Consider the following 24,377-nt stretch of genomic DNA (forward strand, 5'->3'; position numbering starts at 1 on the left):
ACTGTGGAGCTCGCGTTCTTTTACCTATAAGTGATCTGTCACTTTCTTCTGATAAATTGTAGCAAGATTAAACACCCTTCCTGTTCTGGCGTAGGCTGGTGCTTGCCAACACTGAAGTGACTGATGGCGCCACCGGAGAGCCTCCCCTGTCTTTCTGTCTATCACATGTCCCAGTGTATAGCACGGCTCTTCCTCCCAGCTGGGTTAGCTCCCAGCCTAAAACTGGGCCCTGATTTTAGTCACCTTCATCTCAGCCCGTTATTATTTTCCAGCCTAGTTTAGTTACTCATCAGCTTTATGAGCGTGGAGACACTGAGGCTGCGCCCCAGACCGAGCGCCTTCCTTGCTGACCGGCCTCATCTCTGCTTAGCTTGTGCAGATGGTCCTCAGCCATCAAATGGTAATTAGTGGGGGACAGGGAGAGTGTTCTTCCTGGACACTGAGATGTTGATGGTACCACAGGGGTCAGTGAAACATTGGTTATCAGTAGATGGTGGCACTCTCCTGTTAGGCTTTCTTCAGAACACGGAACAGCACGGTGAGCGCTCGGGGCTGGCTGCTGCTTTGTTATCGGGCTGTCCCATGTGTTGTAGGCTCTTTGGCAGCAGCCCATATTTCTTCTCAGTAGAATCTCTCCCCAAGTTGTGAAAATGGAAAGTGTCTTACACACACTTAAAGTATTCCCTGGGGTAAAGTCATTTCTAGCTTAAGACCCTGCTCCGTGTGAACACTTTACTCCTTCAGAGCTAGGCACGGGCACGGTAGAGTTTGTTTTCTTCCTTGGATGTCTTAAGCCAATCTCTGTGCAGATGGCCAAGAACATAAAGATTAGCCAGGCACTTCTTTCTCAGGTTTATATATGTGAGCATGTATTTGTCACGTTTAAAGCTGTCGTGGTTTCCGCTGGCTAACTCTGATCACTGTTTTCCTGGAAGCTACACTCTGTGTGTGTGTGTGTGTGTGTGTGTGTGTGTATGCGTGTGCATGTGTGCGTATGCGTGTGCATGTGTGTGTATGCGTGTGCATGTGTGCGTATGCGCATGCATGTGCACATTTTCATCTCTGTGCCAGAGGAAGGACTTCTCAGTGAACTCGGGGCTCACGGGTCCGCTCTGCTGGTTGGCCAGCACTTCCAGTGGATCTTCCTATACTTCCCTCCACAATGGTAGGGTTTAGGCACATGCCAGTGGACCTGGAGTTTTGGATTTTTTCTCTGGGTGTGGGATATCTCATTCAGCTTTTTATGTCTGCATGGCAAGTACCGTAAACCAGTTCTTTACCAACCGAGCCAGTTAATTTCCCAGCTAGCCAATTCCCCACCCCCAAAGTTACATTTCGGTTTTTTTCTGAATATTGCTTCCAGCCTGTAGTTCCGGCTGCTGTTTGAGTCATTATGATTCCTTTACTGATTGCTGTATTTCTGTTTTTGTGGTCAGTGTCTTTGAGGAAAGCCATTTTGCAGTGGGGGGAAGGGGTCAATACCTTTGACGTTCAACACAGCTGATAACCTGAAGAAATGATAATGCTTTATTCATCTATCAATTTCACCCATGGCTGCTTTGGCCATTTTTGGGCCCAGTGTCTGCTTCGCTCGCTTGTGATTGCTTCGTTCTTTCTAACTAGCCACCTGAGGCTGCTTCTTAGCCACTGGCCATGAGAAGTTTCACTTACTGAACTAATGCCTGAAAACCACGGTGGAGCCCGGAGAGTACTTCTTGGAGTGCTTTGCGGGGTGACTTAGTGTGTTTTCGCTCCAATTTTTAGAGACTGCTATAAATATTGTTCACGGGAATCAAACATATGGCGGCTTTCTGTTTAGAGGACGAGTGTGAGGGAACTGGAGAATTTTCTGGAGACTTTGTGCTAAGTTACCAGTTGCCATTGGTTTAAAGATAGCTAGTAAAGGTTTTTCTTTTCCTGCCCTTTCTGTTTTCTAGGTTTACTTAAACAATGTTTAGGAATTGTATCTCTGTCCAGCAAACTATCCACAGTCAGGTCTGCCCCTGAGGGGGCCAGGTAAGGGGTGTAGTTATTCTTTAAGAGACACTGCTGTCTTGCTGTGCAGGCGAATGCTGACAGGAGTTTATGCCTTGTGCTGTACGCCCAGTTTCGTTTGTAAAATAGTTGAGACCCCATAGGAATAAATCTCTCCCAGGATGTGGCTAGCAGAGTGCTGGACTCAATGACTGCAAGCCACAGTCCTTAGTTAGGCTGCCGCCAAAAGCTTTTTGCTTTTTTTTTTTTCTGAAGAAGTGAGAGGAGGAGGAGGAGGAGGAGGAGGAGGAGGAGGAGGAGGAGGAGGAGGAGGAGGAGAGGGAGGAGCCTTAGGCCCTCTCCAACACACCCAAATGACCAGATTCATCATAGCACGAAACTTCACAAGATACACCCACTCCCTTGCCGGCAGCCGGGAAGGCTACAGCTTCCTGATTTCAGTTACTGGAAGTTGGAGAGATGGAAAGGCAGCCGGGAGCGTGCGCCTCACTGAGCCGCGGGTGAGCTTTGAAAAATTCGATCCATTTTCCACCCGTGAATCTCCTGGGCACGGCTGGCCCTGGAAGCTGCTGCGGGGGCTGTGGTGAGGATGGGTAAGAGCCCCGGAACCCTTAAGTGTGGCCTGAGGCTGGGAGCCTGGATGGCCGGAGACCTGGCCGCGCTCAGTTTGTGCTGAGCCCCAGGGCGCTGTGCGGCTCTGCTGAGCAAACCGCAGTGTGGGGTTCTGACCTCAGGAAAAGGGGGTTCTGACTCCGAAACTTCTCCTTTGCTTTAGCGAGGAACATTGTATGGGACGGGACGGAGACAGTGTGACTGATCTTGACACCCACCGAAAAGATGCTTCCTGCCTGGGACCCAACCCTGCTGTGCTCCTCTGGCAATCACTAGTCTGTGTATGGGTGGGGGGTGGGGATGGAGGGAATCCCTTGGAGAGGTTTGGGATTCTGGGCTGGACTGGTTTTCAGATATTTTGAAGCTGTGGCTTCGGACCAGCACCTGGGTGGGAATTCTAGAACTGAGGCATTAAGTCTCAGGTTTTCCCCCAGCTAAAAGCCCCTTTGCCACGGGGGATCTCTGTTTATCTGGAACTTCTTTTTTTAACGTGAGTTTTTCTGCCGCAACTGGTTAATCTTCTGATCCATTGCCTAAGCGAATTTTGGGTGGGGTGAAGAGAGGAAGTTTGGCTGGAGGGTGGCACCAGGGTTGGGGGTCCTTGTAAGTGACAATATCCTAGCAAAGCATAAACTCGGCTCCCCCACCCTCCACCCCCATGTCCTGGTTTTGTTTTCAGTAGGCTTTCCTGGGTGTGTGGTCAGAAGGAAGTTTTGAGGCTGACATACCTGTTTTGAGTCTGATCAGTGGCTTGGTGTGATGATGCGCTTGGAGCCAGGATTTTGAATGCTTATTGTTAGCTGATACTTGATGGAATTACTTTAGGATAGAAAGGTGGTGAGATGGTTTGCAACTAAGTATCCATTTTGCCACAAGCTCTTTCCTAGTTTGAAGGGAGTGGGATAGGAGTTGTTCTCTGCTGATCTTGTCGCTTTCCCAGCGTTGGGTGGCATGACTTGGCCGTCTCAACAGTATTGCAGGTATTGCAGGTCCTGGCACAGGCTGCTGGGGGCTCAGTTAGCTTGCCGGGAACATTCTGCTTCCTTGAAGGTAATGATCTGCTTGTGAAGGAATGACTGACTCTTCAGCCACACTTCGTCTGTCCCAAGGGAGATCAGGTGGTATGGCCCAGGCTGTCACACCTGGCAGTGGTTCAGAAACAGCCCGGTAGGTGGGTGACTTGGAGCATGATGGTGTCATGCCTACTCCTGAGGAACCTGTTGTCTCACTACAGGGGGTGGCTGAACTGGATCGTGTGATGGCAAGGGCAGCACTAAGGAATAGATGGAGTTTATGGAACTGCAGCCCTTCGAGAAAGGGGAAGCAGTGGCTCACAGCGAAGGCTCTTGGGTGTTGTCACTGGGGACTGTTATGCAGATGTCTGAAGCTGGGGTTGACTCTGCCTTAGGACCACTGAGTCTCTCAATTCTTGTGCCATGCTCTTCGTTTGGCTCCCTCTCCCAGTCCTGGTTTGGCTCTGTTTGTTTTATACACGTCTAATGTTTTGAGTTTAGTTTGTCACAGATATAGGACCACTGAAATTATTTGTGTTAGTAGCTAATTTTCATTGGAAGTTTCCCGGTTCTTCCAGGGCTTGCAGTATATTGCTGTACAGTTAGTTATATTAGATAGATTCAGCTTTTAAAGCTGAGGCATATGTAAAAATGTTTCCTTGTCCTCTTGGCTTTGGTTACTTATCCCTTTTTTCTCTTTCTGTGTGTATGTGTGTGTGCGCGTGTGTGCACACGTGTGTTAGTGCCACAACATTCTCCTAGCTGTGGTTATTTCCTTGATTAATCTTCCCAACATATCACCAGCTTTATTGCTGCTGGAAGAACCAGCGTGGGTTTTCATAGTTGATGTGCAAACAGCCTCCTTCTAGAATTGAAAACATTCAAGTGTACATCTAAAAAAATTCTGCCGTATGGGATGCTTTTAAGAAAGGGTTTATGACATCCTTTGAAAACAAGCAGCTGAGCCCCCCAGCCGTAAGGAGGAAGACATTTTGTACTTGTCTTTGTGTCTTTGACATCGATTGTGTTTTTCTGTTTATTAAAGCATACCTTCTGTTTGTGAGCATCATACATATTGGACCAAATTGTTCCAAGGTGGATATTGTGGATTCACTAGGGCACACCCTGCGAAATTGTTCTCGGAGCATAGAGCCAGAGTATGCATGAGGCTTGCTTTGAGGTAATTTAATGTGAAGTGTGGCAGCGTTCAGACCTCTCAGCAATACACATTTACCTTGCGCAAGAGTAGACAAATTGTCGTAATGACTGGGGAGGAGCCTTTCATTTCTGTTCATATTTAATGCATGAGCCTGAGTGTCTTAAAGTTTAGCCCAACCTTTCTGAGTGTGTGGCAATCTGAGGGCTTTGACTCCAGGTTTGCCAGTTAGCGGCGAGGTCTCAGGATAATTACCTTGGAATTTCCATACCTCCAGTGATGAGATAAATATGCAAATGACTCGTGGTTGTGGGGTTTACTGAGAGGATCCAGGTAGGGCACTTTTCGTGTGACTTGGCGCACAGTAGGCTTTTTGTGAATGGTAGCTCATTGAGGGTCTCCTGTTCTCTGTCCTTCCTTGTCGTAACTTTGAAATTCAACACTTCTCTCTCTGCCTGCCTGTCAGAACAGTGAAATAGGATAAAATAGAATTTGTCATGAACTAAAACAAAAAATCTTCTCCCTATCTATTCCCTCTTCATTATCAGTGAGTGAGGTCACCAGGGACACCTTTTAAATTTCCTGTGTGTTAATCTTAGTTTCCTAGTAAATTGTTGAGAAAGTGACTGCGTGTTTCTTCTTTTCAGTTTTTGCCTTGTCTTCCAGGGATTATTATAATCTTCCCGTCCGTCTCATCTGTCTTCCTTTTCCTCTCTCCTTTCCCCTCATTTCCTTTTGAACAGAAGTGACGTGATCTTAAAACCCCACTGGTAACCAAGACCAGGAAAGCATACCCGGGTTATAGCTGAGGAGGGAAAATGAAGGTTCAGGGCTGGGCGGTTGCCTGGGTTTTAGAAAGGAATATTGGGTTTTGAGGCCCCCTCGAGCCCAAGCCATTTAATCTTCTGAGGGAGTGGGAACTGAAAGGGTCCTGAGTTATAGATGGTTTGTTTTGCTTATGTTTATGCATCTGGAATTATAAGGGCTGGTCTGGGGACGGGAGAGATGGTGAGCTGGAATAGCATTCATTTGCACTGTGGTACAATGACAGTCATTCTCTCCTGTGCCCAAGGATGGAGCCCTGGTTTATATATTGTAACTACTGAGCTTCAGGTGTGGTGTTCTCATCAGGGAAGACAGACAGCTGCTCTTGGTCCAGCCTGTCTGCTCTCTTGGGCTGGTGGTGTTTGAGATGTCAGAGGGAAGACCAGGAAGTGGAGTCCTCCCAAGTGGCTTGCCCTCTTTGAGTGCTTTTGAGGCAGTGTTACTATGTCGCTCATCTGGTGAAAGTCTGGGGACAGATATCACCACTTTTGGAAAGTTTTACTTGTATAATGGCTTAGAGAGGCTTGGTGAGACTTTGTCCTAATCGTAGAGTTTCATTCGGTCACCTTGGTGTCTTCCTGGGGAGATTACACACACACACACACACACACACACACACACACACACACACCTACTTCATATAGGGATCTGATGACAGATCAAAATGCAGATACTGCCAAAGTCCTGCTTGGTGAACCAATGAGTTTTACTGGGGTCACTTACAGGAATATGGGTGAGAGGTTACTTCCAGGAGCAGAAATGACTCACAAGACAGCTGCATCACCAAAGCCCACCCCAGTGTGAGTGACAGTTCATGAAGCTGGGAACCTGGAGCACACTGCACAGCCTACAGCTAGCTCAACAGGTTGGAGAGCAAGCGTCCTTTCCAGGTATCTCTGGTTTAAGGCTTGCTTTCCAGGCAGCTGGTCTGGTCTCGGACTTCTTGGCAGCTTTTACTGCTTAGCCTGGCAGGAAGGGTTCTAGTGAATCTGGTCGGTGTCGGGGGCTTTCTGAAACTTCCCTGCAGGATGGCATGTTTTCATCTTGGAGCAAACAGTTACACAGTTATGAGTGTTCGTGAAATACATGCAAAATTAGCCTAAACCCATTTTTTTTTTTTAAATTTTCTCTGACAGGTAGAACCGTTGTGGACTGAAACCCACCTCTCTAGACCTGAAAGCAAAACAGAGAAAGAGGAAGGGCACACAAGTTCCAGAGACTATGATGTTCTGAATTACAGTCCCTCTCTCAGGAAGTGAGCAGCCCCTTCAGATGGCACCTCTGGAGACCCTAGTGAAGGCTCTTCCCTTTGGCCTGGGGTAAGTGTGGTGTTTGCCTGAGACTGGAGAATAAGCTGTTGACCTTTAAGTCTTTATTGTCTCAGACTGCTCCTTAGACTGCTGTTTTGGGACAGTGGAAAGTGTGGTATTGGTGACTGGTCTTGGCGGGAAGGAGGCTACCGGTCTCCTCACATGGGATCACGTGGAATCAGAGGCTTCAGATTCTCAGGAGCGCAGGCTTGGTGGGTTCTTGCCACTCTTACGTTGTTTTGTAGACGTCAGAGGTTGACTCCCTACCTCTTTGTGCCTGGCTTCCCCTTTGCCTGCTTGTCTGGAGCTAGGAAAGGGAAGAAAGAACAGATCTGATGGCACAGGAGGAAACTTGGTGTCCCAGCGTGTGTGTTGCCTGTAGAATCACGTTAAATGAGAGAGGCTCAGTCCTCTACCTGCAAAATGTGCTTGGAAAAAGCATGCCATTTTATGGGGGAATCACCCATGTGGTCACACTGGACACCTTCATCTTATTGTGTGATGAGTCTGGAGCTTTACCAGAAGGGATCTAGGGCTAAACCTGCGTGTTCTGAGTCATGTAGAGGAGAAAGGCTTTGAAAAAACTTCTTCCTTCCCTCTTTGGAGGTCCAACAAAAAGGGCTATGTACTTTTCTGGTTTTCGCTCTGCAAATGAGGACAGTGGTCTCTGTAGTTCCCATGAATTTCATTGGGAGAGAATGATTAACACCAAAAGGCACTTGGGAAAGGTTGACCCATCCATAGCTCACTGTTTAAGAGCACTGGCTGCTTTTTCAGAGGACCCAGGCTCAATTCCCAGCACCCATGTGGCAGCTCGCACTGTACATAATTCTAGTTCCACGGTACTCAGTGCTGCCTTTTGGCCTCCACAGATGCCTGGTACGCATGTAGTATGCTTACATATATGCAGACAAAACTCATACACATGAAATAAATAGTTTTTAAGTGGAGCTTTTGAGCGATATGAAGTTGCAGTTATTCCCAAGTTTGCCTGCTGCTCACTAACTTACCGAAGCCTTGGTGATGCTACGTTGAGCATTTTTTTTTTTTTAATGTTAAGCAGGTTTTGGTAAGATACTGGGGGCTGCTGACTTTGAACAAAATGGAACCACAAAGACAGCTGCTTCCTGAGGCCTGACCGACCCCCCGCAGCTTCTAAGGTTTCCCTCCAGCATTCTAGGTCCTGCTAGTGGGTCCTGCTGTAACCTGTTCTTCCAGTATTGCCTGCTGCTCCTCCAAGCCAGAACCCAGAGCCAGCCCTAGCCACACCCCTCTGACGAGCCCTGCAGCTGCTGGAGAAAGCTTCTTCTTGGGTGTTTACCTAGCACCATGTGAACCTAATTGGGTTGTGACTCTTTTTGAGAGGTAGAGGTGACGTCAGCAACAACTGCATCTGTGTCATAGTGCACCCTGATGGTCTGTCCCCTTTCATGCAAATTGCTCCCAGCAAGTGCTAGTCTCTTTCTGTGGGAGGGCTTCCTTGGGAAGACTTGGCTCTCCTTTGATCAATACCCAGCAATTTTCAATTCTCCTTTTCATCCTTTGTAAGAGCTATCCACTAGGAAGGTGCTCCTGTCCCAAGCCAAAGTTTCACCTTGTCGTGACTTCCTGTGGCTTCCTTCCCTCCCTGACCCAGCACACCGTGCGAACAGTCTTGTCTTTGTCTCAACTCAGTTGTCTAGAGCAGCAAAGTTGGGAAATGACAGAACTTGGGTGTAAACCCTGGTCTTCTAGCTCCACAGTTCGGTCTCCTGAGGTGCTCCTGGGTCTCCTCTACTGTGGGGCTGCTTGTCCTTTCACTCAAACTGTCCATTGCATGGATACCAGTGGCTGTGAGGGGTACTGGGGTGCTTTAGGAGAGGCTGCTTTTGGATCTGTCTCCCGAGCTGTGTCTCGGGGCATGCTGTCTTATCATGCATCCCCCTGGAGCAGTCTCCCCCAGTTCTCTGCTCAGTCACTAGTTATCGCTCCCAAAGGTGGGTCCACCTCCCTCTGCTGCCTTCTTACTCTAGGCCCTCCGACCTTTCTAGTCTCAGATCCCAGTGTTGCTTGTCCACTCTTCCTCTTGAGTACCTTCCTTCCTAAAAGTGACTTACAAATCTTTAGGGCTCTGTCCATGTAGCGAGGATCTAGGAACTCTTTTGAGATCACCTAAAATCGGCTCAAAGACATCCGGAGAAATGTCAGGTTTGTTCCTAAGCTCTTCAACCGAGGGGAAGCACCAAGGAGAAAGAGCCAGTTTAAAAGGCAGCAAGGGGCGGACCTGGAGGGAGTCTGTGCTTGTCCGAGCCCGTGTGTTTTCACACTGCAGCTGTTCCAGCTGAGCTTGGTGAGGGATGCATCATCCCTTGGCTTTGAGTGCAGGGCCCAGCCATCCACCCCAAGGGAACCGCAGCAGGTTTACATGATGAATAGCCATCCAGTCGCTCCCAGTGCTCAGGCCTGTGGCTAAGCGTGTTCCATGGAAATGGGAAGACAAACTTGCCAAGCTTTTCACTCCATTCCGCCTTTTGAAAGATACCAAAGATGTCAGTTGGAATGCAGTGTGTTGTGCTTTATCTGGTGGCCAGCCATATTCCATCGCAGTTTCTCAGCAAAATGCCAGACATGTTCTAACTTCTGGGTGTGTCCCTCTTTGTAAGGTGGTGGAAAGATGGCTAGCCAGGAAGTTAGAAGGCAGCTGCAAAGAGACGACATATTGGGCATGGTGGCACACACATCTAATCCTGGCAAAAACAAGCTGATCTCTGTGAGTTTGAAGCCAGCCTGGTCTTCATAGTGGGTTCCAGGTTAGCTACTTAGTGAGACCTGATCTCTAAATAAATAAATACACTACACACACTGAGCACCTACTGTGTACCTGGCATTCTGCTAAGTACTCTCAGTCAGAGTAGGGACTCTGGGTCTCAAAATGCGCAGACCTTCAAGCCCCTATGGCACTGTGTGTTTTGTCCTGTTTTTGCTGGTTTTTTTTTTTTTAAAAAAAAAAAAAAACAATCATTTGGCCGGGTGGTGGTGGCGCACGCCTGTAATCCCAGCACTCGGGAGGCAGAGGCAGGTGGATCTCTGTGAGTTCCAGGCCAGCCTGGTCTACAAAGGGAGTTCCAGGACAGGCTCCAAAGCTACAGAGAAACCCTGTCTCGAAAAAAAAAAACAAAAAACAAAAAAACAAAAAACAATCATTTGAGTATATTACATTCTTTTTTTAAACTATTGGTCCCACTTATCTCCTCATCTCCTAATATCTGCCCTCTGCCCTTGTAACATCCCCTATCAAATTTAAGAGAAAGACCAAAACCTAACCAAACCAAGTAAGCAGAAGGATCATCTTGTTTTGCTGTAACTCGTTTCTCAATACTAATAATGCCTAATACTGTATATGTGCTATGAAATCAGTTGTTACACATTATTGCTTAGAGAATAATGACAAAAACACACCTGTACTTGTGTTGCACAGATGCACATTGTTCTTTTCAAGTGTGTTCAGTTGGGTAGATGTGTGGATGTGGAGAGGTGGGCACAGGGGGCTGTGGCATGTGTGAGTCTCTTTGACTGAACTCATCATCACACTTTATCTGACTTCTGTCCCCTTGTGCACTGACCTTCAGTCCTAGAGAGAACATCATCATTTGATGATGATGTCAAATTAACTCTAGAGAGAATCAGCGCCTTTGATGGTGATGTCACGTTGACTGTGGAGAGAACCAGGACCTTTGGTGATGATGATGGTGATGTCAAATTAACTCTAGAGACAATCAGCGCCTTTGATGATGATGATGAAGATGATGATGATGTCAAGCTAACTCTAGAGAGAATCGGCGCCTTTGATGGTGATGTCACATTGACTGTAGAATGCGGAACCTTTGTGTTCATTTCTATGCCGCCAAGGTCTTTCGTGTTTTGTGATTTGGTTAAAGTCAGTGTTGCTTGAAACACCATGACTAGGTATGGCTCAGGGAGTGGGTACGATGATATTTGAAAAACTGCAGAATTAGGAATCTCACTTTAGTTTTAGATGTTTGTCCACAGGTGGAGTGGATTGAGCTGGCTCTTTGAGTTCCCTCAGAAAAGGTTGTTAGTTTCTAGTCTTTTCAAGGAGCAGGAGACCATCTTGGTCTTGAGTGGTATCGGTCGGTGGTATATACGGTTTAGGATGTTGGTGCTTTGGGTTGGATGCTTGGGATACTCTTCTCCTGGCTTGTCCCTCTCCTGCCCACATTGCATAAACATTGGCGTGGCAGGGACAGATGGCTATTCCGGAGCTCCTTTGATGTCACATTTGGTTGCCTGGGTGGGGGTAGAGTGGTTGCAGCCAGTCTCTGTAGGAGGAGGACAGGCTGCCTGGGAAATACCCACTTGACAGTGGGTAAACAGAAGGAAAACTCCAGAAACGCTGGGTGTCCTGGTCCGTGTTCAGTCCCGACAGCAGTGGCATGGGATTTACATAAGTGTTTAACTTGGGAACAAGCCAGAGAGCACAGAGCACAGGCCTTAACTGATGCTCTGCAGAGTTTGATTTCCTTACAGGAGTGAATGAACCGGAGTGGGGGTGGCAGAGGGGCTGCTTGTCATTACTTTCACGGTTGCAAGGGGAGGGGGGGGGCTGATCTCTCCCTGTAACCTGGGTCAGGCTCAGGGGAGGCCACCTATAATCCCAGGCAGTCAGTGGGGAGCAGAGCAGCGCTTATCAGTGTGTTTCCCGCTGATTAAACTGCATCAGTCTGTGTAACGAGGACCAAAGGCTTTGGTGAAAAAAACAAATGAAGTATGATAATGAAGAGGAGAATCCAGACAGGGAGGGTGTGAAAGGGCAGAATGCTGAAAGAAACAGCGAGGGTTGGCAGTGGGTGAGCATCAAACGGCTTTACAGGCTCTAAGCTTTGAAGGGTACAGTAGAGGCTGCTGCCATAGGCCGCTTGCAAGCCAAGCATGGCCTCCAACCACGGTGGAAGAAGTCTCGAGTCCACTGCAAGCTCCTGCGATTCAGCCTTGGGCTGAGAACTATTGATATGCACTTACAGAAGTCCCAGTGGGTCAAATCATGGCTGTGCATTCAGGGCGAGCGGCAGCTATTTGCTGTGCTTCATAGGAATCTTTCTAAGAGGGTGAATTTGGCGAGTTCATTGATTATTTTAACAAACAACTTGTTATATGGCTGTGAGTGTGGCCTCCGGAGATGCCCTCAGGAGATTCAGTGATGTGTGATGGGCAGCTACCCCTCTCCAGGGGATACTGTGAGGAGAGGAGGAGGGCGAGCCTCTGAGAAGGATGGGTGAGTCAGGACATTAGCCAGAGAACTGTGAGGGCTGAAGATGGGGGATTACTAAGGATGCTGTCATCTTTCGGTATGTGTAGAACGACCCATTTATCTTCAGGACACATGGCCCCAGAAGTAGGCTGGTTGGGCTTAGAGTTGTCAGTTTTACAACAGTTCAGACCGCCTTTGGAATTGCAAATTTGGGGCTTTCTATGGTCTGGGAGTGTCCATAGCTCATGTCTTTGGTATCAGTGTTGGGCAGCACTGACGAATGACAGACAGCTCACTGTCATCTACTCAGTCACCAGGGAAGAATGCAAGGGTCCACAGTGTGCAGCAATGCTAAGCTGTGATGCTCAGTAGGTCAGGCGTAGCAAATGTGCTTTTGACTTAAGGCGATAGGTGTAATTGGGAAGTAGCTTCATCATAAATTGGGGGGTGTACCTGTATTTATTTCAAGTCGGGACAAGCAGCCTATCTGGACTTTTGGTATACTATTTCTGCTTTCTTTTTTCTCAGTGATTACAGTAATCTAGTGTGCACATGTACTTAAGAGGCCATTTAGTCTTAAAAAGATCCAACCCAGTGCACTTTAAATTGGTTTTCCATTGTGTATATTCATTGCACATGGTACTGTGTTACATGAAGACATTCTCATACATGTATGTATCTTACATTGCACACATTTCTCCTTCTCCCCCACCCTGCTTTTCCTCATTCTGCCCTGCCCTGTTAGTCCTGTTTTTTTCTCTTAGGGATTTTTATGTCATGTATATATGCACATAATTTTATATATCTGCATAAAATCTAGGAACCACATACTCACTTCTCTGAGACTGGCTTAACTTGATTCATGTGGTTATTTCCAGACTTTGTTTTTCTTTATAAATGAAAAAAAAAATGATTCGTGTTGATACCACATCTCAAAAATCCATTCTTATGTTGTTGGACACGCAGGCCCAGTGGATGGGCTATTTGTTTAGGTCCCTGGTGAGACTATTAAGGATCTAAGTGTGGGAGTTTTATTGCACAGCTCCCTGGCAGTGCTCTCAACATTTTCTTCCCTGTAGGTCCAGTGCTGCTATTGATTTTGCTAGAAATCACTCCTCAAGACAGAACAATTCTTCCTTTTGTATTAATTGTGTTCTTAGACAATTTCATACAGCTATGCCATGGTTTCTGATTATCTTCACCTCCTCTTTCCTCTCCCACCACCGGGTAGTCCTCCTGTCTAGGTCCCTTTCCCATATCTTGTTCTTGTCTTTTTGTTTTACGACATTCTTAGTTACTTATATTTGGATAAAATGATTACTCTTATTTGCTGGTTGGTATTTATTTAGTGAAATATCGGAAAGTGTTCATTGGAAAAAGGCAAAGTCAAGAGACTCACGTTCTTTCCACTTGGGCACTTCCTGCTTCTGATTTTGACTACCTTGTTGGCCAGGGATGAAAGTCCCATCCTTTACAGAGTTTTTTTCTAACGTGGTGGAACCAAAAAGCAGATATATTGGCTTATGGTTCATCCCTGTGATCCAGTTACTCAGTGGTTGAAGGTCGAGGCAGGAGAATTGCTGTTTGAGAACAGCATAGCTCACCATGTGTGTGACCTACAAGTGAGCTCACAAGCAAGCCAGCACAAAGCCACTACCTAAGGCCTTGTGTGTGGACACCAGTGTGCTAAGACACAGCCTTTTCTTGACCTTATTCATCAGACCCTGCTTCTGTGGCTGGAGTTTACGTTCGTGTGTGTGTGCCATGTTTAAAATTTTGTGTTCTCTTCCTTCCCTTCCCTTCTGCCCCAGGACTAAGAGGCTTTATGTAGGTTGAAAATGGAAACCACGGAAAACCCGGGATCTGGAAGTAATTTTCATCAGGAGAGAAATTACCCAAATGGGAAAAGACACTATTTAGTCGCTTGCCAGCTGAGGGAAACACAAGAGTGGGTAACTTGCTCTCCTTCAGTAATTGGATACATTATGCAAGGCTAACAACCTCACTGGACTTTGCAGTTAGCCAAAGGCAGGCCCAGGTGTTGGCTGGTCCCCTCCTGAAGAGTGCATTGAACAGGGGTAAAATCCAGATCACCAGCCTCCTTTCTCTGTCACGTGAGTGACACTTATTCCTACAGATGGACTCATTCAGTGACCACACTCTGCCATCTAAACAGGGATGTCTGGGTCAGCCCAGATTTTGAATTCTCTTGTCTGGTGTCCGCCTTCCCGAGGGTTCGGACAGTTAGGAGCAAGGCCTTCTATTGCCTCGAATTGGGATTATTAAACTCCTTCCTGTGTCTGGGGTTCGTGGTCCTGGGCAAGTGATGGTTTAGGGTCCTTTGTCCTAAGAATAAAATTTTACTTTGGAAATTAAGCAACTTTTTTTGGCCTGTCATTTCATATGATATGATTCTGTCCTCAGATACCATGCCTCCACCATTCCCCATGCAGGTCCTGTTCCTCAGCTTTTTCTAATGGTCATGAGAACAATTTATTCTGTGACCTGCAGTCTGTTTTGATGAAGCTCACTTTTCCCGTACTTTTGGCCCCTGTGATCCAAGCTGCCTATATGTTGAAGACCGTCTGCCTGCCTATCTGTCTGTCTGTTACTTTTGGTGTTGGTTCAGATGGACTCCTGGCCTCATGGATGCTAGATAAATGTTTTACTGCTGAACTGCTACCCCTGCCCGATTCCTGCCTCTTGTTTAATCGTTAGTAAGCAGTTGTTGAGACGTAATTGGTTGACTAAATGCCTACTTCCCTGTACCTAGTTCCAGAGACTTCCAGGGGTCTTTTGTGTGGAAATCTATTCTGGCCATCTGGTTGTGTGTTTGAAGTGGCACAGCCACTTGGGTCTTTCAACATCCCCCCTGTTCGGTCTTGTGTTCAGGGTCACATGCAGGGAAATGAATCATTTTGTTCTGCAGATGCATTTAATTTAATAGGTACAAAGGGCAGTATCTGAATCTCACTTCACATTTAGGGCTTATAAATATATTTGAAGTACTTGGGAAGAAAGCATCATGTTAGGGATGGCTTCATCTGTGTGTAAAGCTAAAACCAGACTCATTGCCAGATTTAATTTGTCAAGTGTTCTTAGAAAGAGGCGGCTTTCTAGAGAGTGTGAAGCTCATTTTGTCTTAGGCTTAGTAAGACCATTCTTTGCATTTTCTTTCTGTACGTCTTTCCCATAAAAAGCCCTGTGCAAAACCCTGCACATGTGGCTCATGACCACTTTACTCGGGATTGTCCAAACTCGGAGGCGACCAAGATGTCTTTCAGTAGGTGGGTATCTACCTCATGCAGTAGCATACTTCACAGTGCTAAAAAGAAGTGAGCAAGCCACGAAAAAGCCTGGAAGAGCCTTAGATTTAATTGTTAGGGATTGGGGAGCAGGGAGGGATGGCTAGGTAGGAAACTGGGTAGATTGGGTAGTCCAGCAAATACATGATACGTACGATTCCTGTCCAAACCTCGAGAATGAGCGACTTCCAGAGTAACGTTAGTGTAGGATTTTCGGGAATAACGATGTGTCATGTGGGTTCATTGGCTTCCAACAGATATCCTTCCCTAGTAGGTATGTGGGTGGAGGGGGAGGGGTCTATTTTTATAAAACCAAGTCTATGAAAAAAAATCTCTGTACTTTTACTATGAACCTAAAATGATCTATATAATAAAATTTTAGAACATAGCAACAATGTAGAAACCCAAGCTGAGAAGATGCACCCCTGAATTCTCCCCAGATGATCCAGCCAAGAGTCGATTGCTTGACCTGTGTTAATTCTTAAGCCCCCTGAGACCTTCTGCTTGGACAGCAGTTGCTAGGCAGCATGAGAAGTTTCTACGTCAAGAATTGTTTCTGTTCCTGCAGAATAGAGATAGGACAAGAATGGCCTTTGTCCTGGCAACCTCATAGCTATGAGGTACCAGTCTCTAGGTCTAGAAGAATCTCCCTCCCCGCTTGTACCTGGCATTCTGGAGGAAGACAGAGAGTCTTTGGCGCATGTGCCACCTGGAAGGTGACAGTCACCATGGAGATCAGAGAAGAAAAGACTTCCGAGTAGAAAGGTTAAATAGGAAGGGCTCCCTTGTAGTGACACTCTACCAAGAATGCCTAAGTGTAAGGGAACAAGCTTTTCTGGGAACAGAGGACAGAGGGCTGGGCCTGTGATTCTGGGGAATTATCAGGGGGATCCCTGAGGCTTGGTTGGCTAGATCAAGGGAGAAAGTCAAGGGTACACGGGTAAGAGGGGTGTGGTGTAGTGGAAGCCTCTTGAGAACTGTGGCGTGAGGAGTTCTCATCTGATTCAGGTGTTAATAGGCTCCTGAGCTGAGGGTGGACCAAATAGCTTCCATATTTGGACCCCTGCTCCTAGCCATCCGTATTTCTAAGCACTGATTAAATTTTGTTATTGCACGCACAGCCTGATCCTCCTGGTGCCATTGGATCTGTATTAATAAAATTTTAGCTTCTTTAGGCATAAATCTCTGTCTTTAAAGTTGGTAAGAAAAGGGGCTTTCATGTGCGGGGAGTTAGTTGAAGAATTCTATAAGGAGTTCAAGGGTAGATGAAAAATGCTTGAAGAGAATTTACGGTTCTCTGCAGCCCAGTGTTCATTTACCTTCCTCTCCACCCTCTGCCTTGCCCCCTCCAGCTCCAGCCTTACTGTTGACCCTTACCCAGTGTGCACTTCCCTTTCTGGTTAGACAGGAGCCGCATCCGAAATCAAGGCCTGAAAATATATGCAGACCTTGGATGCCTTCAGAAACACAAACCTGAAATTTTTGGCATCTGAGCCTGTTGTGTGTTTTAAGTGGCATGTGGTAAGCTTGTCCGCAGATGTTAGTGGACCAGTCTACTTTGAACAAAATAATAATACCATTCACATCTGCTCCCCTTTTCATCTAGTGATCTTAAAACCCCGAGTGCATATTAATTAAGCCTCACATGACTGGAAGGTAAGGAAGGGTAGAGGGAAATCCCTTTCATCACGGCTGCACGAAAACTTGGAGGGACAGCCTCTGGGGCCAGCTGAGTAACAAGCGTTTTGCACCCCGACCTTGCCTTTCATCTGGCATGAGACATTCTCTGCAAGTGTTTCCTGGTGGGGATGCCTTAGCGGATAGGCGCAGGAGTGCAGTCTCAACCCAGCTCGGCAGCATTGTCGGCAGCATTGTCCCTTCTTCTGTCCCGTTCATGGCCTCACTGGGGGGTTTCTGGCGCTGCATGGTGTGGACTGGGGACGGTACAGATGGCTGGTGAGGCGGTTTGGTTTTTTTCCCCCCATCCTTTTGGTTTGCTATGCAGCTAGGTAGGCAGTGCCTTTGAAATGTCAGCTGCCTGCCCAGCTGGTAATAAGTAATTTTTAGTTAGTAGCCCGGGGCTCCCTTGTACCCAAATGCTCTCCCTCCCGAATGCATCCCCTGTACGTTAGGATAATAGAACAAGCTGGAGAGAGCCATTGCTTTCCGACAAAGGAGGCATGGGGTTTGTCCATCAGAAGAGCAAAGCAGAACAAAGGCACGAGGAAGTGGACTGGTCTTGCCATTAGCAGTGGGAAATTCAGCTGCTGGCCCGTGGGAGGGAGGCTGGGGCTCTTCTCGCTGAGATCAAGGGCCGCTGCCTGACAAGTGGGGAGAAACACTTGGCAGGGTGTGAAGTGTGTGTACACAGTTCGCAAAGGAGTGGGCATCTTTGATTTTTAAACAGAAAATCTTTAGCTCCATTTACAGAACTTTCCAGCAGCCAGTATCAAGTGTGCCATTGATTTTACAACCCAGCGTTGTCTTTCTTGACATTTGTGTGTCAAAGAAAGCAATAGGAAGTATTGAAAAGGATTCTTTCATGTGGCCTCCATGTCATACGTGTATGGATTCCATCTTCATGGCTTAAAGGTAGACACGTACCTGTTAGCGCAGGCACAGGGTGAATGCTTGTTCTTTTAAGGTTGTGGTCCCGTGAGTATATCCAGAGGTGCACTCCATGGCAGGACTGTGCTCTGAGCCTTATTGTCAAGTTGGTGTATTGTTTGTTTACCAGGATCTCCTTATACCGGGGAGGGGGCCATGGTTGGTGGGAGAGTGTTCTTTAAATGAAAGTAATTAGATCAAGAAAATGGCCTAGAAATCTATTTTATTGTTTGAGTGGCAAAATAAACGAAATCTTTGTCTCCTACTTGAGTACTGCGATCCCTTCTTGGGCAGTCAGATCCCGTCGGTCTCAGTGGCCCCATGCGTGGATGTGAGTATTCTTCCGTGGGTGCTGGGGACCAGACTCAGGTGGTCAGACATAATGACATGTGCTTTACCGTTTCTGGCCCCGAGCTGGTTTTTATGGAGTATCAGCGAGGGCTAATTTTTCTCATAATTAATTATGTTAATGTGGTTTCTTACAGTTTTTGCTTACTTTAAAATTTTTCTACTGGCGTGCTTTAAGAGCACAGAAAAAAACAGCATTGTGCTTTCAGAGTGCAGTGTCTACTGGAGGCACAGGTGCCGGCCACGGGCACTTGTTGAACTGTCTCTAGGCACGGGTGCCGGCCATTGGCACTTGTTGAACTCTCTCTAGGCACGGGTGCCGGCCACGGGCACCTGTTGAACACTGTACTGTCTCTACACACAGGTACCAGCCACGGGCACTTGTTGAACTCTCTCTAGGCATGGTTGCTGGCCATGGCACTTGTTAAATACTGTCTCTAGACATGGGTGCCTGCCACGGGCACTTGTTGAACTGTCTCTAGGCACGGGTGCCGGCCATGGGCACTTGTTGAATGCTCTCTAGGCATGGGTGCTGGTCACGGACTCTTGTTGAACACTGTCTCAAACCAGTTCTTCCTCTTGCATTTCTTCCTCATCACTTCCTGCTTCTCTGCAGCAACCCTCTGAGGTTTCTATGACCTTCACAGTTCTGTACCTGGTGAGGCACTGTGAGGTGGAAGTCACTGTACATCTGGGGTTATCCAGAGCCCCTGGTACCATGTACCCTCAGTGTCGTTTCCTGGCTCATACTTGTCTGAGAGACTCAACCATCATGGAAAAGGACACTCATTAAAACTTTCTTAACTATTCTTTTTGACTAATTTTACTTAAAAGTTAAAGCAAATAGAAGTGTGCTGAATTATTTGTGTGTGTGTTAAAATATGCCCGAAACGAAACAAACCATTTCAAATGAGTGACTGCAATTGTTACCACAGTGTCCAGGATTCCCATCCCCCCCCGAACAGAAACCATCACTCTGCATGTCCTACTCCATCCAGCCTGCCGCAGGCCCTGCTAACCTCAATCCTCCATTCCAGTTTTCAGTTTGCCTATTCTGGATAAGCGAGCTCCCTCTGTCAGTTCATTTTCTCTCTGGTTTATTGCGCTTAGCGCCATGCCGGTCCACACTGCTGCGTGGCTCAGAAACCCGTTGTTCTTTGGCTGTCACATTTCCCAACATTGTCCATACTGTGCTTCCTTTACCTGTTTCCAACTCCGGCTGCTGTGAATGCAGTGATTCAAGATCAAACTCAGCAGCGACTGAGAACAGTCCAGCTCTAAAGGGGCAATGGGCTTAGACTGACATTTCTCCAGAGGATGTACAGGCGGCTGAATAAGCACACGAAAAAGACAATCTATATCATGAATCATTAGAAAAATGCCAGTCAAAACCACACTGAGGTACTATTCATAATCACTATAGTGGTGTTTTTGTTTTGTTTTTTTCAAAGGCTGTTTTACCTTATAACTCTCTGGTTAAATTTAAGTCTTGGAGCCTTCATTCCCATGTGCTGCCGCCTCCTCCTTCAGACAGGGTCTCAGTCTATAGCTCTGGCTCACTTGAAACTGGCTGCATGGCTGTGCAGATCAACATGGTCTTGGACGCAATAGAAATCCTTCTCTCTCTACTTCCCAGGTTATGGGATTAAGGGCATACACTACCATGCCTGGCTGCATAGCAGAATTTTAGACTTTTATTGATAGTGCATGCATGGGTACAGATGATATGTGTGGTGACACTCTATGTGTTTGGAGGTCAGGGGGCGACTTTGTTTGCAGTCAATTCTGCTACATTTGCACAGGTTCTGGGGACTTCATGAACTTGTTGTCTGGCTTATCTTGCAAGCAATTTTACCAACCATTCTCATCAGCCTGCTCTGTGTGTGTTTGTGTGTGTAAGTATTTTTTTTTTAACTGGAAAGTAAAAAGTGTTGGTGAGAGGGTGGGAAAGTGTTGGAAGACATGGAAATATACAGCATATAGCAATCGATATTCAGATGTCAGCCCGCCAGAGGAAAGACTCTGGTTAGGTTAATCCTGTCCAGGAAAGGCCTGCAGGATCATCGACTCTGGAAACTGTTATTCAGTTCGCTAAGGCAGCGTGGTGACTCCCCAATACCTGCATTGTAATGCGTAATCTCTTATGATGTGTATATGTAATCTCATGATTACATCTCAATATTATGGGCACACACACATATATGTGGGTGGTCAGGAAGACGACTTTTCATTTAGCTATGTAATCTTGATATATAGAACATATGTAGGACATGCTTCATAACTCCATCTGTTTGTCCCATGAGAGCTGTAGACACTTAAGAGCCTGCTATGTTCCTTTTGCTCAGACTTCAGTAAGTTCAAACTAGACTAAAGGCTTTTTGGAAACAGATCATAAGTTTAAAACCTTACAGCTATGCACAAGGTCAGAGTCGCAGATGTCCAACCTAGGTTGCTACACAAAGCACCCTAAAAAAAGCATGCCAATTCTTCGCTTCCCAGTCTGCTAACAATAGACCTACATCTCAAGGTTTGTTGGTGGGCACTGTGTCCCCACCCCGTTTCACAGTCTTATCCTGAAACCTTGAAACCCTTGTGTTGCCATGGTAAATGGCTCGGCTCCCTATCACTTACCCTAGGAATGTGCTTTTGACCAATGAGAGATCACTCTTGTAATTTTTATTATCGCTCCAAGCTTCCTGTCAGTGGAAAGTTTTGAAGACTAGAGAAGAAGCTAGGAGAAATTAGAAGTAGGACAGGAGAATTAGAATAGAGGCAGAAGAAAAGACAGACATGTTTGAAACAGCACACAAATGAGAGAGTTCATTCATTTTCCCTCAGATGCCCTAAGAGAAAAGTTCCTTTCGCTTACTGTAGCGTCCAATCTGAACCCTGAAGAGTCTAGCGACTGGACCCCAAAGGCCCTCAGTAGGGAAGCTGGAACCCTTGCATACTGTTGGTGAGACATTAAGATGGTACAGCTACTGTCCAAAAGTTTGGCATTCTCTCAGAATGTCAAACTCAGAATCACTGTACAACACAGCCCATATCCTGGATTTGCCCCAAAGAGTTGAAAACATGGACCCCAATATATACTTGTAAATCAGTTCAGCAGCTTTTGAACATGTAATTATCTTTTATTGATTCCTTCTATACAAAAGACATTTCTTTATGTTGCCATCTGTTTATTATGCTTTCCCTTAGAGCCCTAGAAACAAATACTGCAGCCACTGTGTGCTGTGTGTGAGGCTGCAAAGCCACAGAGTAGAAGACCATTAGGGCACGAGGTGCATCTCAAACCTCAGAGGCAGTCCTGCGCTGTGGACACCCTGCGGGAATGTTCTGAGTGAGAAATCAGGCTTTATCTTTTAGTAGCATTGTCAAGATAAAGGCAAAATATTGTCAAAGAGATTTATGTACAGAACTCTTTTATTCTTTAGTCTTCTAGTCTCTGAGCTCCCAAAATCTTATTTCCCAAGCATTAAATCTTGTTGGATTACGATGATAGAATTGGCAGCTTTTGCAAATCAGACTTTCAAATAGAATGTTAAGTATGAGACAGAATATCAGTTCTGGGCTGTTGGGAAGTCATTGTGTCTTCACTGTCAAGCCTCTCACTCAGCTGCCTACTAAACTGTTGATAATTTATACACAGCTTTTATTGGCCTGGGGTGCAGGCAGGTCTTTCTAACTAATCGTATTCTGGAAGTCTACTTTCAACAACAGGATGGAATATTCCTTCTTTAAATTATTCCCTTTTAATTCCACCCTTGTCCTGAGTCTGGAGTTCTTCACAGTGGGAAAAGGGTTTCTAAATCAGGCACGGTGGCATACATCTATATTCTTAATGCTGTGATTACTGAGGCAAGGAGGATCATGAGTTTGAAGGTAGCCCATGTACATACATGCAGGTGAAGGCGCGCGCGCGCGCGCACACACACACACACATACACACACACACACACTAAATCATGGGCTGGGGGTATTAGCACACACCTTTAATCCCAGGGCTCAGAGGCAGATATAATGAATCTCTGAATTTGAGGGCAGCCTGGTCTACATAGAGTATCAGGCCAGCCAGGGAGACATACTGAGATCTAGTCCCAAATAGATAGATAGATAGATAGATAGATAGATAGATAGATGCATACACACATACACACACACATATACATACACTCATAAATAGAATTTTTGAATTGCTGATTTGAATTTTCTAAAAATCAGTTAAATTTAAGTTTGAGATCAAGAAAAAATTTCCAACAATTTTTGTGATGGCATTAACATATTTCTACCATTTTCTAGTGCATACCTATATAAATCAGTATTTCCATGGGGTCACTATTTAGGGTTACTATTGCTCTGATGAAATACCATAACCAGAAGAAGTTTGGTAGGAAAGAGTTTATTTGGTGTAGACTTACACCTAGCAGTCCATCACTGATGGGAGTTAGAATAGGAACTGAAACACTTCAGGAACCTGGATCCAGGAGCTGATACAGGGGCCACGGAGGGTGCTGACTTGCTCTTCTTGGATAGCTCAGGCTGCTTTTTTATAGAAGCCAGGACCACCAGCCCAGGGTCACGCTTCTCCCAATGCAATGGGCCCTCCCACATCGATCGCTCATTAAGAAAATGCCTGACTGACCTCATGGAGGCATTTTCTCAACTGAGGCTCCCTCCGCACTGCTGGCTGACTCTAGTGGTTTTTAGGGTGACACAAACCAGCCAGCAGACTCCCAGATTACACAGGCTATTGCTATTGTTCTTGGTTGCCCATTAGAACTTCATGGTCACAACCTATGGTGGAAAAGTTATTTTCAATACCTTTGCCCATTGCAGGTGCCAGCGTGCTCCTGTTTCCGTTAGCTCCACCGGGGGAGCTAAGTGTGCCCAGCAAAGACTGAGGAGAGCACCGAACTGCAGCTTTAATCGACTTTCCCTGTGGAAGCGCACCATTCTTGATTTAACATAGTCGCACACTCTCCCACGCGTTATTGCGTTCTTATTTATTTATTTATTTATTATGTATACAATATTCTGTCTGTGTGTATGCCTGATGGCCAGAAGAGGGCACCAGACCCCATTACAGATGGTTGTGAGCCACCATGTGGTTGCTGGGAATTGAACTCAGGACCTTTGGAAGAGCGGGCAAAGCTCTTAACTTCTGAGCCATCTCTCCAGCCCCGTGTTACTGCGTTCTTATTGAAGGCAGCCGGATCTCACACTTGATGGCTGTGGTTTTTTAAATCTCCAACCTGACATAATATAGTATCACCTAGGGTACCATGAGGGGCTGTCGAGGTCAGAGTGGCCTGCGGACATCTACGGGGGTTGTCTTGATTGTGTTAATTCATGTATTCACCTGGGGAGACCCAGCACTACTTTGGGTCTCCTGGGTTTGGGTCCTGAATTGTATAAGAGTGAAGGAAGTGAGCTGGGCACCGGGATACAATGCACACAGATTGTCACGCTGCTCTTGTCTGTGGATGTGAGGTGCTGCTTCCAGCGTCCACTGCCTGGTGGACCATCTTTTAATTGGAGTAGCAAGAATGTGCGTGCACGCATGTGCATCACATGTGCGTGCAGACACATGGCTGAGATGCGAAGGGGATTTGTTAGTCTGTCTTACAGGATATGGTTCTGGCGGTCCAACAATGTCTGTCTCACGATGGAAAGGCCCAGAATACTCAGTCCTTCAGTCCAGGAGGCTGGATGTTTCAGCATTCCCAGTCTGCCACTGGAGTCCTGGAGGATTTCTGGGGAGCTGCTGGCTCCAGCCTCCATCAGAATCCTCAAGTTTGATGTAATACCGGCTGTAGCAAGAGCATAGACGGACTTGCCGGCAAGAGCGAGGGCAAGCAGGCGAAAAGCAAAGCTTCCTTCTTCCACGTCTTTTCATTTGGGCGGCACCCAGATTTAGGGTTAGTCTCCATGCTTCAGATAATCTGATTAAGGCTG

At 46.5% G+C, this 24,377-nt stretch overlaps 1 protein-coding gene across 3 annotated transcripts in view; it reads left to right on the forward strand.

The window, feature by feature from the left end:
* The window catches only part of Tiam1 (TIAM Rac1 associated GEF 1), a 351,773-nt gene that overhangs the window by 165,878 nt on the left and 161,518 nt on the right, over positions 1–24,377 (forward strand). The window contains exons 1-2 of one of the 3 annotated variants that reach the window (XM_041678509.1): positions 2,387–2,495; positions 6,738–6,920. The exons of 1 other annotated variant lie outside the window; for it this stretch is intronic. The gene's annotated coding sequence lies outside the window, so the exon portion shown is untranslated. Of the gene's footprint in view, positions 1–2,386; positions 2,496–6,737; positions 6,921–24,377 lie in introns of those variants that run through there. One more of the 3 variants, XM_041678508.1, reaches the window with a different exon arrangement.

This window comes from Microtus oregoni, unplaced genomic scaffold (genome assembly GCF_018167655.1).
Source record: "Microtus oregoni isolate MIOR12 unplaced genomic scaffold, Mior012 000030F_ref0000283, whole genome shotgun sequence".
Classification (NCBI taxonomy): domain Eukaryota; kingdom Metazoa; phylum Chordata; class Mammalia; order Rodentia; family Cricetidae; genus Microtus; species Microtus oregoni.